The sequence below is a fragment of the Ixodes scapularis genome, unplaced genomic scaffold (genome assembly GCF_016920785.2).
Source record: "Ixodes scapularis isolate PalLabHiFi unplaced genomic scaffold, ASM1692078v2 PGA_scaffold1__304_contigs__length_218370807, whole genome shotgun sequence".
NCBI lineage: Eukaryota > Metazoa > Arthropoda > Arachnida > Ixodida > Ixodidae > Ixodes > Ixodes scapularis.
The window spans coordinates 144,256,507-144,272,895 of NW_024609846.1; the positions used below are offsets into that span (position 1 = coordinate 144,256,507).

General features: G+C 48.8%; 1 protein-coding gene across 3 annotated transcripts in view; it reads left to right on the forward strand.

Annotated features, from left to right (window-relative positions):
- LOC8025350 (solute carrier family 13 member 5) overlaps nucleotides 1-16,389 on the forward strand; it is a 73,718-nt gene that overhangs the window by 14,144 nt on the left and 43,185 nt on the right. For 2 of the 3 annotated variants that reach the window (XM_040504698.2, XM_029978100.3), the window contains exon 1: nucleotides 12,599-12,748. The exons of the other annotated variant lie outside the window; for it this stretch is intronic. The gene's annotated coding sequence lies outside the window, so the exon portion shown is untranslated. Of the gene's footprint in view, nucleotides 1-12,598; nucleotides 12,749-16,389 lie in introns of those variants that run through there. 3 annotated transcript variants of the gene reach the window in all.

The window sequence follows — 16,389 nt, forward strand, 5'->3', positions numbered from 1 at the left end:
TGGGGCCGTACCAAAAGAGACGAGAAACGTTTGAAGGTCAGTTTTCACGTGCTCGGTTCGTCCGAGAATCTGAATATGTGCAGTGAAAAGGGAAAAGCAGACGCCGTCGGACAACGATTGCTTGGGCGGGAAGCACTTTGAGTTGAATTCACGGATACTTGTGCTCATCAGATTTATTTGTTTTATTCCAACATGAACGCCAGAAAACCATCAAGTTGTGCGAACCACCTGCGGACAACGTTCAGTGCGTCTTCAAGTTCAAACGGCCGCCTGATCGTTCGAACTGTCGTCTGCTCTCTTAGACGATTATATGTTGGCCCGGTACTTGCTATTTGAAGTAAGCGCAGGCCTCAAAAGACTTAAGTTTGAAGGTTGGTAAGCAGGCTCGATGTAAACAGTAGATACAAGCAGATGTTGATCATTGTTACGAGTGACCATCACTGACTTGCTATGCCTAATTGACTTGGTCCGATTCCGCTTGCGAATTTCAGTACCGACGTCGACTATCTCAGCTACGGTTCACGCTTTTGCCGCCCGAGCGGCGTCGCGACTGAAAATTGCGAGTGAAATCTCATCATGCGAATCAGGTTTTAGCGTACATACTGCGGCGTCTAAGCGGAATGAATCGCCACATGTCACATTATTCACGCGAAGTTTCGCGGTGTAGCGAGCCTCGGTAATTTCGCTGACGCCGCTCAAGCAGTCAGACATCGCCAGGAAGACGTAGAATCAACAATTCGAACGCGAAAAAAAGCAGGGGAACTCCCACCGACGCCGACAACACCCATTGCAATGGTTTGTTTCTGGCGACGGCGAGCTTCTTGCCCACACCCCCATCGCGCATGCGCGGCGCCGGTGGCGTCCGCTAGGGCCTCTCCGGTTTGTTTCTAAACATAAGTTGGTGTATATATATATATATATATATATATATATATATATATATATCACCTTTCTCACCTACTGGATCTCCACCCTCCTCTTCTCCCATGCCCTCTTCCAACTTCGCACCCTCCTCCTCCATACCCTCCCCTCCTCCCACAGCTTCCCCGCTAAATTTAGCCGGAAAATTGATGCCACGTGACTTCAACAACCGATTCAATTTCCCCGCAAAATTTAGCGGGGAAAATGACGTCACATGACTTTGTGTCACGTCACCTATGAAGAAATTCAGTTTCTCCTTTATATTTTGCGAGAAAATTGACTTCACATGACATCTACACCAATTAAATTTCCCGCTAAATTTAGCGGGTAAACTGAATTGCTGTTGAGGTCACGGACGTCAATTTTCCCGCTAAATCTAGTCACAGACCTACAGACCAATTCAATTTTCTGCTAAATTTAGCGGGCAAACTGAATTGGTGTGTAGGCCTGTGACGTCCCATAATGCAACAATGCGCATTCAGTTTCCCTGCTAAATTTAGTGGTAAAACTGTCGTCACATGACTTCAACACCAATTCAGTTTCCCCGCTAAATTTAGCGGAAAACTTACGTCCCATAATGCAACGCGCGCGGTTACGGCGACGGCGACGGCGAGGCCGACGCCGCTCAACGCGGAAACGGGCGCCTAAGAGCTTGAATGTAAACGTTCGGCAGCCCTCTGCCTGGTTAGGAGTAGACATGAAGCGATAAATAGTGACTCTAACCAAAAGTTTAATAAAATTTTACTCGCCCGTGAACAAGGGACCGAACTGGTCCCGAAACGTCGGGTAAATGTTTATTAAACTTTTGGTTAGAGTCACTATTTTTCGCTTCATGCCAAAGAGCTTCACTCTAAAAAATGAATGTTGTTACGTTTTTGCATCATCACGTTTATTTATTTATTTTTATCTGACGCTCCACCCTTCTGTGACAAGTCCAGCATTTCCTCAAACGGCGTCTGCTTTCAATCCAACAATGCGCAGATGGTGTTGAGTGTTCTGCGTTCCGTCACGGTGGTTGGCGACCGTTGCCGCCAATTGAAGACGGAAGCGCGTACGGCAGTACCTTTCTCGGATTTATTTAATCGTTTTCCGTACCTGTCCAGGAAGGCGTTCAGCCCGTTCAAGCACACCCACGCCTCACTGAAACAGTCAAGGCCTGCACCAAGAACGCAGACCAAGCAGTTGGAATGTATATACAACGCTTGTGTGCCTATCTGACCTGTACTTGGAAGAAACGTGCGGTCTATCGGCGACATTGTGAGCGCGCTCTCGAACACAGAATCGTCGAAGCTCAGGGTCCGTGTTAACGCTGCGACATCCCAAAGGATTTAGAAGATAATGCCTTCAGAGTAAGTCTGGATCATTTTATTTGAAATTAATCTTCATGGCCAGAAATTTGCGACTGGCGCTTCTACAAGTAGTTCATTTATCTGTCTCCATGTGTCGTATTCACCTTTAACTCTTACGCCGTGTGCAAATTCCCGCCAAAGCGGAGTGTGGGCCGTGTGAAAACAAAAAACAGTAACATCAAAGATTTTAAAAAGATGGTGAAATAATGAATGTCTTGCGGTTGCAACATATTGATAACTTTACCGTTCTCCGTTAACATTTCATAGTGATACTGCGATCAAAGGAAGAACATCGGAGCTTCTAAACGACTTCAGCATAGGGTATAAAACGCATGTTAATATTAGTGGTTTATTCCGTACAGGACGTATCTAAGGATGGATTGTCAGCTTATGTATTTCAGGCACTCGATTTTTTACGCGTGTATGTATACACACTTTTCGTTAGGTGCAATGTTATTAGCAATAAAAAAAAAAGATTTGAACAAAAAAATAAAATAAACTTTATTGAGGCGAAATTGGGCCTACAAACATTTTAAAAAAAAAGTGCCAAGTATCTACCGTCGGCGGCGGAAGGCCGACTGATCCGAATTAGCGCGTTATCGCTACTTTCATTCACGTTGAGGAATGTTCCGAAAAAGAACACTCGATGACAGTCGAGGACGGGCTGTGATTTTTGAGAAGAGTACGGAATGAATAAGATCAGGATCCGAGCCCCGAGAGAGATCCGAACTCAATTCTTCAGTGTCAAAGGTACGTGCGTTGCAGGGACGGATCCAAAACTCTGTTCTTTTTTTCTTTTTTTTTTGTGGGGGGGGGGGAGGGGGGCGGAAAATTTGTAAGGATGCTATTCTCCCATTTTTTCGTATGCACCGGGGGGCCCACCCATGTCAAATTGCCCTCCGAGAAGGGGGAGGGGGGGGGGGGTCGACTTGGTTTGAGGGTTGGGGGCGGCCACCCCCGTCGCCCCCCCCCCCCCCCAAAAAAAAAAAGCACATCCTGGTGCTATGGCGATTACTTCAAAAGGGTCCTTTCTGAAAAAAAAAAAAACGGCCTCAAAGAAGGGATGGTTCAGCTGTTTTCACACATTAGTTCATCTCTTGAAATTTTGGCAAACGCGCCTCGCCAGGGAACGTTTTAAAAACAATCTACTTCCTAGCTAAAGGTGGAATATAAAATTTAGAGTCCTTTGAGCATGTCCTGGTGCTAGCGCAAATACTTCAAATCGAATAGTTTGAGAAAATCGGTCTCAAAGTGTGGTTGGTTTGACGGTTTTAACTCATTCGTTCATTCTTTGAAGTTTGGGCACCTGCGCCTGCCAGGGTACTTTTTGTGGACAACCCAGTATTCAAAAAAAGATGGAATATAAAATATAGAGTCTTGAGCCCGTCCTGGTACTATGGAAAATACTTTAAAATGAGCCTTCTTTTAGAAAACTTGTCTCAAAGTGGGAATGGTTTGGCCGTTTTTACGCCTTCGTTCAACTTTTGAAATTCCGGCGCACGCACCTCATACAGGAACTTTTTGGGGACATTTCAGTCCCCAACTAAAGACGAAATATAAAATATAAAGTCCTCGAGCACATCCTGGTACTATAGCAAATACTCCAAAATTAATCGTTTTTTAACCAACTGACCTGAAATTGGGGAATGGTTCTGCTGTTTTTACGCATACGTTCATCTTTTGAAATTCGGGCACACGCGCTTCGCCATCGAACTTTATGAGGACGACGCAGTTTCCAACTAAATGCGAAATATACATTTAAAGCTTTAAAGCGCAACCTGGTGCTATGGCAAGTATTGCAAAATGAGTTCTTTTTGGAAAAACGGTCCCAAATTGGCAATGGTTTGATCGTTTTTTGTTTTTTTTTTTCAAATTCGTTCATTTTTTTTTTTAATTCTGGCACGCGCGCTTCATTCAGGAACTTTTTTACACCGACCAAAAGCTGAACTGGCTACAACATACAAAATTTAAGACCGTCATCTTCAAGCAGCTACTACGGCAAATCCTTTAAAATAAACCATATTTCAGAAAACCTGTCGAGGTGGACATTGTTGGACATCTTTCGGGCATTTAATAAACATTTTATATTTGGGAACCCGTGCCTTGTCTGGGGATGTTTTGAGATCGACCGAGTCCTCAGCTGGCAACGAAATACAAAAATTAAGGACACCGACTACAAGCCGGTGCCACGTCAAAATCCAGGCGTTCAGCCCTCTTCGAGGAATGTAATAACAAGTCGGATATTTCAATACGCGCTTCTACCCATTATTTTCCTTTTGCTGTTTGTGTTTAGGGCGATTGGAATAAATAATCTAATGTAAACATTTAGTACGTGATTAAGTATTACTTTGACATGTGTATGTAAAGTTCAAAAGAGCAATCATCCTTTCATAAATTGGGTACTCACCGCACTGTTCCCACTCCTTACAATAAAATTACTTTGTTATTAGGGAGTTTTAGAATAACGTACGCAATTTTAGCGCACGCTAGCGCTAAATTTAGCGCTTGTATTAGCGCACGCGACGCAGGAGAGTTTTAGAATAGCATTTCTCCGCCGCGACGCAAAAGCTCAAGCATCTCGCGCTTGCGACGCCACCGAGATACAGTAAAAAATTTTATTTCACACACGAAATGGTGTAACTTTAGAAAAAAAAAACGAGCTTTTTGGTCCAGAGTAGCATTTTAATTTGTTTAAACATGAGAACACGACGCGAGCGGTTGACCGGTCGTGTCCGCTTGCGTCGCCTCGGCAAGAGAGGTCTCGTGTACTGACCTTCGCACATCGTTCGTTCGCCGTGAAATGTTCGCGCGCCGCAAGCATCAAGTTGCCGGTGATCGCTGCAAACCGAGTACAATGTCGTCCCGTATTGAAAATTGCAGTCGCGAGGATGCCGCCGACGTCGAATTCACGACGCCGCCAAAACAGCCGCCGACATAATCCTGGAAGCCGCCATTTTTTTTAACTGTGCTCGTCTTGGCTTTAGCCAACTTCTCATCACGAATCCTCCTTGGAGAACCGCAAAGACTCTTTGCGTACGCACGCTATTTCCGAGAAATAGCGCGCGCTAAAATTGCGCACGCAAAGCGCAAAACCTGGTTTGCGTTCGGAGCATGCGCAGTGGCGACGACGCTATTCTTTGCGTGCGCAAAGCTTTAGCGTGCGCTATTCTAAAACTCTCTAATATCACATAACATTAATAATTAGCAAGAATTTTTCGAAAACTTTTGCAACGTGCATTTTGAACCTTAAAGATTCACTGTTTTAGCAGCCTATTAATTTGAGCACGGTATGAGCATGCGCTCTGAATATCGCCCTCAAATATGGCGTCCAAACAAATGCCTTCTTTAATAGAATGTCCGGGGACACGAGCGCAGCCATACTCGAGCTGCCGACTTAGAGAACAGACGCTTTAAACACGCTCTAGATTGAGCCGCCATTGCCGACCACTCTTGTCTCACCGAGATGCCGAGCCACCGAAGCATGCGCTCACGAGCCTCCACAAAGGCCTATCCTATAGGGAGGACACAGTAGCAGCTAAAGTGTCAATAATCTGTCCTGCTGCTTCAATGATGAAGTGAAGCAAACGGAATAAGAGGAAACGAAAACTGAAGGTCGGTTATGGCGACGCCCATGCACAGCTACGTCGAAGTGTTTACAGGATTTGCAATACGTAGTGTGACATGCTTGCATTTCTCGCTTGCTGCGCCAATACGGGTAGCAAGCGAAATTAATGCAATGAAAAATATAAAAAAGTAATACATTTGAGCTATACAAGCAATGTGTACTGCTCGTGTCGCGAATATTGGATACGGTAAAAAATTCTTCAGTGTCTTCATTCTTTTAAGTCATTAAATTTTTAGATGAGTCAAGACCAAACCATTGGACGCTTTCAGGCAGCTATGCATGGCATAACCGACCTTCAGTTTTTGTTTCCTCTTTTTTCCGTTCGCTTCCCTTCATTGCCACAGCAGGAAAGGCTACTGCCACTTTAGGTGCTATTCTGTTTTTCTCCCCAGCATATGCCTTCGTTGAGGCTCGTCAGCGCCCGCTTCAGTGGCTCGGCATCTCAGTCAGACAAGAGAAGGTCCGCAATGGCGGCCCGATCTAGCTCGGGTTTAAAGTGTTTATATTATATGCTTCAAAGATAGACATGCGCTTTCGCCGTTTTTTTTTTTTTTTTTTTTTTTTTTTTTTTATATAATTTTTTTACACAGCAATTTTAGCTCGCTGCTTTCTTAATTTTTATTCTATCAACTTTGAAATGATTAAGGCGTCTGCAATGCACAAAAAGATGAACCCCACTGTCGTGTGAACAGCGGTGATGTTTTCGAAGGCGATCCTTAACGCACCGACCAGTCTGTCCGACGTACCCAAGCAGCACGGATTTTGGCCAGGCAATGGCCAATGGCTGGGGATGGTCTTGTGGCCAGTGGCCAAAGAGGGGCCATTCATTGGCCAATGCTTGGCCGATGGCTGATGACCAGTTACCATTGGCCGATGGCCAGGGAAAGGCCAGTCATCGGCCATTCATTGGCCACTGTCTGGCCTCTGGCCAAAGGACCATTGCCAGCCATTGGCTAAGTCTCTGGTGCTTGTATCACAAATCACATGTGAACAGAATCCTGTGCACCTCACCCACTATTCAATGACACTAATAGGCCTTTCCGGAAAATTCCACGAGACCTTGTAACGAGGTGAATTGTGGGATTGTTTGGATGTACGCTCGGGGGGGGGGGGGGGGGGGGGGGGGGGGGGTGCCGGCTCAAACGCTTCGCATATCCTGGTAGCCGCACGATTCTTTCTCTCTTCGTTATGAGCTCAGAACACATTTAAAGATTAAGCAAACGAAGAAGGTCACCACATTCCTGTTTTGCTTTCCTAGCAAAAAAAGCGCCAAAAAAATACAGGAACACAGACGAAGGGAAACAGGACAAGGCGCTTGAGTGTCAGAGCGCCTTGTCCTGTTTCCCTTCGTCTGTGTCCCTGTATTTTTTCGGCGCTTTTTTTGCTTGCAAAGAACCAACTGGCCCATATCTCCACTTTGCTTTCCTTCCGACTTTTCTGCTTTGTGAAATCACGAACTGCTAAACCAAATTTAATTTCGTCTTCGCTTGTTGAATAATTTCAGTAACCGTTCATCTGAACGGAACCACCCGTAAAGCAGACGCTGGGGGCACCATATATTTCACGAAAGGTCTTCTATTACACCCACTGTACAAGGCAGGAACAGACACACTTGTTCTTTTTTGCCAAAGGGCTATAGAGCCAAGTGTTTGGCTTTTGGGCTTTTGAGCGAGTTGGCCACGCAATTATGCGTGGCCTATGTCTTCATTTTCCCTGTCTTCGTTCTTGCGCGCAATCAGGGCAAGACACGCCACTAGCATTCGCAAGGCGCTGTCATGTCGACAGTTACCGCGTTCGTTTCAGGCTTAAGAACGGGCAGAATCCAAAGACAATCTGGAAAACGGGGCGAAATCGTCGTCATACCTTGCGATTTAATCGAGGTAACGCAAAGCGAAAGCCTGGCCGCGTTTTCGATAAAAGCTGCGAGCAGGAGACGAACACGTCCATCGCCTGCAAGCGTCTCAGCTTACAACCTTCATCACCAATCAGAATGCGCGCACGCGCACGTGCACTCAATCTGGGCAAGATGCGTCCGCCATTAAAGTGAAAACGCTCTTCAAGGATTTAGTTCCTTTCTCTGTCGAATCCCACCTTTTTTTTTTTTCCCAAACGCAGCGCTGTCGCTTCCTCGATTCGAGACCTCACATTACATCAGGACACTGGGATTTCGCCGTAAAAATAACATGTATCTGAAAGAGCTTCCATCCAGCCCAACAACCACGCCTCGAGTTTTTATTTTGTTTTTTCTGCGTTAGTAACATTCACGTAGGTTGACGAGCCGGCACCGACTTTCATCAGTAACCGAGACCTGACTCACCATTGCTCGAACATTCCCCATCCTGCCACTCTCGTTTGTTTATAATGCGTCCCAACACCTGGAAGACGGAAATTCTTTTTCAGTACTTTTTTTGTGGTTTTGTGCGTCCCCTTATAAGAGCACCGCAGCTCGGCAGTCATCCTCCGCGTAACTATACCCCCTTAGGCGTTACACTTGAAAAACAAAAAGAGAAAGAAAGGAAATAAATTATGACTGTTGAGAGTTGGATATCACGCTAAAGCCTTGTAACAGATGCATAGCAGTATTCCGAAGAAAAGGGCGCTCCGTTTAAACAACCTGAATAAATGAACTATATATCTTCAGTGAAACATAATCTGACTATGACCACATTATTACGTCGAAGTCAGGTCGGAGTCGCTACTATCCCCGGCAAGAACAATGATACCACCGACGTTTTAGCAGGCTATCTGTTGCAGCAAGAGCCACACCGAGCGAATTTCCGTCGTTTTTCGTGCAGCCTCTGCGTTTCGGCTGCGGTCTGTGCTTACGACTGGAACTGCCTCCGGGATGTCCACTCACAGAGAAATCGAATGCCCATTGTTCGTGTACGCATTAATCTGTGCGCACCGTGGCACAGAAGTGATGTCATTACCTTTGAATCGGTTGCCACTGTCACTACGTTTTCAAGCGAGCACTTTTTGTTTCGCCGAAATTACCCTCGAGCAAAAGTTGCAGAACCAGATGTCTGGAGAACTTCAGAGCGTTTCCAACACGGAGGTAGGATGCTTCTGGAGGACGCGACCAGAGGTGAAGCCAGAAGTATGGAGGGACACGCTTCCAGTGATGACCAAAACCACAGCTGTTTTGGTCACCCTCGGGTGACACCCGAGGTTGACCAATACAACTGTGGTTTTGGTCATCGTTGGGGGCCTGTTCCTCCACACTTGTGGCTTCACCTCTGGTCGCGTCCCCCAGAAGCAACCTACCTCCGTGTTTTCTACGCTGCTGTCGCCATCTTTAAGCCCAGTCACACTGTTCATACATAATACAAATACCACGGCGTTCATTGTATGCTCGATGACAGAATTATTTGCTGTCGCGCCACAAGCCTGTTCAAAGCATGTGTCATGCTTTGAACAGCTCTTCAGTTCTTTCTTCGTCTTTGGCCTCTCCATAATCTGAATCGCCTTGATACGAACGGGGTCAGGAGCATGCCTCCTAGAGCCAATCTGGTGGCCGAGGTACATGACCATTCCCTGGGCAAACCTGCATTTGGACAGCTTCACCGTAAGCCCCACGCGACTTAAGGTTTCGAGAACGCTTTTTACATGCAAAAGGTGGTCTTCACAGAGAATATGCAGGCGCATATATCGATGACATTGCAATATATTCTTCTAAGTGGGAAGACCACCTTTTGCATGTAAAAAGCGTTCTCGAAACCTTAAGTCGCGTGGGGCTTACGGTGAAGCTGTCCAAATGCAGGTTTGCCCAGGGAATGGTCATGTACCTCGGCCACCAGATCGGCTCTGGGAGGCATGCTCCTGACCCCGTTCGTATCAAGGCGATTCAGATCATGGAGAGGCCAAAGACGAAGAAAGAACTGAAGAGCTTTTTAGGGCTAATGAACTACTATAGAGACTACATTGCGAACTATGCTGAAGTGGTGTTGCCGTTGACCGCGCGAACTGGAGACTGGACTCCGAACGTGTTACCCTGGGGTGACGAGGAGGAACAAGCGTTTCAAAAGGCAAAGTGTCTCCTGATGGAAGCTCCGGTTATGAGAGCACCAGATGCCAGCCAGCCTTTTGTTCTGTCCACCGACGCATCGGATAGAGCTATAGGGGCATGTCTTGCCCAAAGGGCAGGTGATGGGAAAGAGTACCCGGTGGCGTTTCTCAGTAAAAAACTAACTGATCCCCAAACCCGGTGGGCTGTAATCGAACGCGAAGCTTACGCGATTGTGTGGGCCTTGGGTCAGTTGGAAACGCGGCTATTTGGGGCGGAGGTCGAAATTCGCACCGACCATAACCCTTTGCAGTATTTGGCGTCAGCAGCACCAAATAGTGCGAGGCTGACTTGTTAGGTGCTAGCGTTGCAAATATTTAACCTGAATGTCCGGTACGTAAAAGGGACGAGAAATGTCCCTGCTGATGCGTTGTCAAGACTGTAGCCGGGTGGAGTTTTGTTTGTGGTTAATGTACTTTAGATGTTCTCAAGAAGTTTGTCAGTCTTTCTAGTGATCATTCACGCCGAATGGACGGGAATGTGCGCGCAGTTCGTTTTCTTTTGTTCTAAATGCTACGATTGTAAAGGAATACACAAATTGTGATTTTTTTATGGGAAAAGAAAAAAAAAAGGGGGGGGGGGGGGCGTGTCATGCATGTGGCATGCACGAGGCAGCGGATTCAGCGCGCGCCGTCGCCGACGGGTTATCGGGCTTAGTGATTTTTATATTTTTGTTACCCGTGGTGTGCGCTGATTGGTGCGACGAGAAAAAGACGAAGTGACGACGAAAGGACCGAGGCTGGAGACGGTGCACGAGGAGAAAAAAGGAACGCGGTGGGCTGGAGCTGGTGCAAGCACGACTTCGAACCGGAATAAAACGCTTTCCCCCCAAAAGGCTGGCTCCCTGCCTTCCCGGGTCCCACGGCGCCCAAACCACAAGCCCTGACTGCATGCATGCGACATTAATGCGCATATTTATGCTCGAAGATGTCTCAGTTTTTGTACGATGGCAGGACATCCAGGCAAATAAAGACGCACGCCTCAGGAAACGTCTGCAGACTGTCTTTTGTATGATGTGTTAGTCGCGCGACCGGGGCTTTGATGGCAAAGCTTCCGGTACGCGGAGGTACGTTGTTTCGCTCTCGTTACGCCCCCGCGAGGTGTTCACGTTTCAAACGTAACGGTTACGCATCCTCTTTTATTTATTTTTTTACTCGTTTGGTTGTCTCGCTGTTGTAGATCTTTTCTTTTATGTCGGATATGTTAGTTTCTTTTATGTCAGATATGTGGAAGAGAGAGTGAACGAAGAATGGTCCGTAGACAGTACCGACAAAATAAATGTACACCTCGTAAACAAGAGACGCTCAATTGCACGAAGGGATCATCAAGGCCCATACGCACATTCGCGTTTGAGCGCGGTGCGTTCCGTAGCGGCAAGCGGACGCGTTGCGTTGCGAAGACCGCTTGCGCCAAACTTGTACGCACAGTTGTGTTGACACGCAGTCAACCGCAGTCAAGAGCCAATAAGAACGCGCTATCGTCTCTAGTGGCTCACCAATAGTAAGCGAAATCCAAGGCAACATGGCGGCGCACAGCGACAGCGTCGAAGTGTTCGATCTTGGGACAATCCCGCTGGCTTCCCCGACGTTTTGTAAAGCTTGAACCATCGCAGCCTTGGAAAATACAGTCCCCACCGCTCCCCAAAAGGAAAAGCAAGCTCTGCGACCGGCGAACCGGATACGTTTCACCGAGTCGGCCGGGTGGGGCGAGCGAACACATCACCCCCTCTCCTCTTTCGGCTCCTGATTGGCCGAACGCACCCGAACGCACCGCAACGCTTCGGAAAGTTGAGTGAGTCTCTACTCGCTTGCGTCGCGCTACCGAGCGTTGCGGGAAGACGCGCGTCGCTCCGCAAGCGACCGCGCCTGACCGCAAGGACTCCGCGACGCACTCAAACGCGTTCAAACGCGAATGTGCGTATGAACCTTTAGCCTTAGTCCTTACATCGAGTAAACCGGGCCAAGTTTCGTTTTAGGCACGATATATGGGAAGTTATTATACCTTTGCACGCGACGTAGCACCGAACGCCTATCTGCGTTACCATAACCACTTCCCTATTTCCGTCTCGTACTCCCACGGCTAACAATGCGACAGACGCGACGATAAGTACCAAACAAACGACACACACCGAGGGTCGCCCATGCCATAAGCTTTATGGTTGCGGGGGTCACTTCGCCGCTTCCATCTTTTATGGCCCCTGTCAGCGCTCAGTCTAGCTCGCCAACGTTCGTGTTCGGTTTAGCGCAACACCTCTGCATAAAAAGGCCGTTGCGCTTGATTTTTCGCGTCACCTGCTGGCGGCCTGCGCGTGGCACAGATTGGTCACGAGTGCTGCGTCATCGTTGGGCTGGGCCTCGCATTCAATCAACGCTTCGAAGAACGCTTGGAACCGGACTCGGGTCCAATTGCTGCGCTGGTGCAGTCCAACTGAGGTGACGTTCCACGGAGGAAGAGGAGGGTGTTCGCAGGCCTTGACTTGTTCTACTAGGTGGTGTGGGCTTTGGCCTCCAGAAAGGTGACGTAGCAAATCAAGTGCAACGGTCTCCTTATCGCTATCAGCGCCGCTGTGTCTCTTGGCCCCTCGATCACCTTGTATAAGCTGTTATCTGGCATTCACGGGGGATGTCCTATCTTCGCACGGGACGCCTTTCGCCGGCGGTTGCTCGAGGGCGCAAAGTCTGTCACATGCGGGGTGAGGGACTTCCGGCGGCAGCCGCCAGATAGTGCGTTCAAAAGCGTCCCAACCCAGATCCACGCTGACCGCAAGTGAGCTCCAAAGGCCACTGAATAGTAAGAATGATTTGTCTTTATTTCTCCAAATATATTTTCGGTTTTTTTGTTATAACTTATACGTGTTACGCTGCAAAGAAACCGGCGGAAAGTGGATGTCTGAGATCTCTAGTTTTTTACTTATATGTATACGCTTCGATCGCAGTCTTTATGCAGCAAGTGGTTCCCTCAAACATTGAATATTTATGCGACGAGAAACCGAAGAAAAGGGAGAGACAAAAGCTCGCGGGCAGGTCAGAACGCCGAGCTCTGGTTGGAGGGATTAGTGACTAGAGGCAAAGCCTTTGTCTCTCTCTACACGCTGTTCGAATGCGTTCGATTGCCGAACGCTGGCGTTTGGCGTTCGCGTTTGAACGCGTTTACACAGCGAGTAGAAACAAAGGCAGCTATTTAGCTTTGCGCCTACCCGCTAATCATTCCTGTCAGGGTTCGTCTTTCTGACGTCCTTGCGCGCTCTCGTCTCCGGCTCTTTTTGTTTCTCCGCGCTTTTCATGTTATGAACTGAGACCATTATGACCGAAGTGATAACAACCATTGGGTGCTTTTATTAACATAGATAATTCCCCTCGACAACAAGTAAGGCAATCGAGCCTGCACCGAATCAGATGAGCAAGGCACCGGAGCAGCAAGCAATATAACGTGCCATAGCCTCCTAGGCACAGGAAAGCCCATCAAATTGGCGACGGACGAATAGAGCGCCCGGTCGCCTGAAAAGGGAGAGAAGCGGCAGACCGGCGAACGCAATGGTGTCGCAGGGGGCGATCTTTTATCAGCTCCAGCGCAGCGGCCTCTCCCCAAAAACCACACTAGCGTCGCGGAGGCCTGCGGCGCGACGGTCGGCCCGGCCGTCTGCCGACCAGACCGGTTTTTCGGCTTCAACGGCGCGACGTACGGCGCCGCAGAGCCAACAGCTGCTCCTTGCGCGGTTTAGAGCTCGCCGCTCCGCGCCGCAGAAGAGAGGAGCCAATGGGAGGTGGCGTAGATAGTGACGTTGCGATGCCATGGCAACACTCAAGCCGGTTCTCCGCAGGTCTTTCAGGTTCCGAAGGACGGTTTCGTGTCGTCTGCTATCCCTATTCCTCCCGATGCCTTCCCGAACGGAGTGATTACTTGAAGCTGTGTGGCTATTTCCCTTTTTATATGACAAGACGCAGCCAGACTACCTAGATAAGGACGCTAAGAACAACCGCTAGGTAATTATAGGAAAGGAATTCGGAATTACAAGTGAGTTTCTCCGTGGTACCTGTTGCATGTCGTCTGTGTTGTGAGAGGTGTCGTGTTGATTTGGTGACACTTTCGAAAGTGGCCTTCATCTCTGGCGCGCCGCTGGGGCTGCAAAGCACTGACCTTTCCTTTGGTGTTTCGGTGGAACCAACTCGGCCGGACCCAAAACCCTTCCCCTCAGAGCGCGGCGACGTCGCAAGATCAACGAGCAGGCTAGGATAATCACATTCACGCTGATCACCAGGTCATTGTGGACACCTAGAATCCAGGCAGCGAGTGCACTTTCGATGCTGATATATGCGAAAGATGAGAGCCGAAACGGAGGAATCTAACGAAGAGCAGACGACGAAAGAGCGGAAAATCCGACGAGAGGCGCGCGCGCGACCGCGAGAGCCATGCGTTGTCACGTGAAGCCCGCAAAACGGAAGCCAATGTGGATTCCTCGCGTGGGAACGCCGGACAGCGGTGCCGCCCGGCGGCGCCGCCGGCCGGCACCGTTGTCCGACGTCCCAACCAACACCTCCTAGAGAAGAAGGCCAGAGCCAACTTTGCTGCCCCGGCGGCGCGCCAAAGATGAAGGCTACTTTCGAAAGTGTCACCAAAGCAACACGACATCCGTCACAACACAGACGACATGCAACAAGTGCCACGGAGAAACTCACTTGTAATTCCGAATTCCTCTCCTATAATTTTCTAGCGGTTCTTCTTAGCGTCCTTATCTAGGTAGTCTGGCTGCGTCTTGTCATATCAAAAGAGAAAAAGTCGCACAGTTTTAAGGAACCGCTCCATTGGGGAAGGCATCGGGGGGCAATAGGGAGAGCAGACGACATGAAACACGTCCTTCGGAACATGAAAGACGCGCCGAGGACCGGCTTGAGCATCGCGACGTCCCTATCTACGCCACCTCCCATTGGCTCCTCTCTCCTGTGGCGAGCGGCGCCGAGCTCTGAACCGCGCACGGAGCGTTTGTCTGCGGCGCCGTATGTCGCGCCGCTGAAGCCGACAACTGGTTTGGGTCGGCAAACGGCAGCGCCGACCGTCGCGCCGCAGGCCTCCGCGACGCCAATGTGGTCGCCAAGGCGCCCGTTTCCGGCTTCAGCGCCGTCGCCGTCGCCGTGGGCGTCGTCGTGGCCGTCGGCGTAACTGCGCGTTGCATTATGGGACGTTCCACATAATTACGTTTCAAGTGACGTCACGTGTGCGTCACGCGGCCAAACTTTTCCCGCTAATCTTTGCGGAAACTTTTCCCGCTAAATTTAGCAAGAAACTTTTACCATCGTGACGTCACATGTGACGCCACTCAACCCGAGAAAGGTTTTTACCTAAATTTAGCGGGGAAGTTTTTCCACTAAATGTGGTGAGAAATTTTTCCGCTAAATTTAGCAAGATAATTTCGGGCTAAGTTTAGCGAGAATATATTACCCTCATGACGTCACACGTGACCCTCCCTTCCGTATCCTCCTTTCCTCCTCAAGAGCTGCGCTCTAATTCGGCATTACAGAGAATTGTAAACGTCTTTCATTAGTGTTTCTCTCGTTTTCTCCTCCTTTCCCGAACGCGGTGGCGGCGAGCATTGCACGGAGCGAGAGAGCAAGGATGCAGGCCAACGTCATACTCAGGATGTAAGATAGACAGATGGGGAAACGGCCCATAGAAGCGATAGAAGCCTACCGCAGCGCCGTGACCGGATTGTGTACTCGTCTGCTTGAGGGGACCGCCGATTTGCGACAGATGGCGCTGCGGCGAGAGGAAAAAAATCGGAATCGGATTTGCATGGAACTTTATGGGAGAGTGCGCAAAATAAACCGAGAGCACGACACTCCTCCATTGAAAGTCCACGAAGAACCATCTCCGTCAGTTTAGCCAGTCGCCACCGGTCACCCACCCGGAGTGAGAGTTCGCAATGCTCCACATAGATGGCACCACAGAAAAAGAGAAAACCGAGGGGGACACAATCCGGTCTCTCATTTGGCTCTCGTTTCCCCGCCTGTCTATCTGACACCCTGGTCATACTTCTCCTTCCTTCCCCTTCCCCCCACCCCCCCCCCCCAAAAAAAAAAAGAGAGAGAGAGAAAATGGACTGGAGTGTTTACAGATATGACCACTCGCGCTGGTGGCGGCGCCATTAAGAGGACACTGTAGGATTAAGTGAATGGTGGCAGAAAGCGAGAGAAAACTAGGTATTTTCTTATTAACTGATGGTAAAGGGGTTTTATGGCCTCACTTTGGTTTCAGTGCGGAGTAAATATAGTTTTCACATTTAAATATTCTGAGCTTAAATGGTAAAACAAAATGGCTAGGTGGAGTAAGCTACCGTCCGATCCAAAGGGCTCAGCCGGATTCATCCATCCATCCATCCATCCATCCATGTAGGCATCATTTTCCTCCGCTTCTCCTCTCCCTTTTTCCGTGACCGC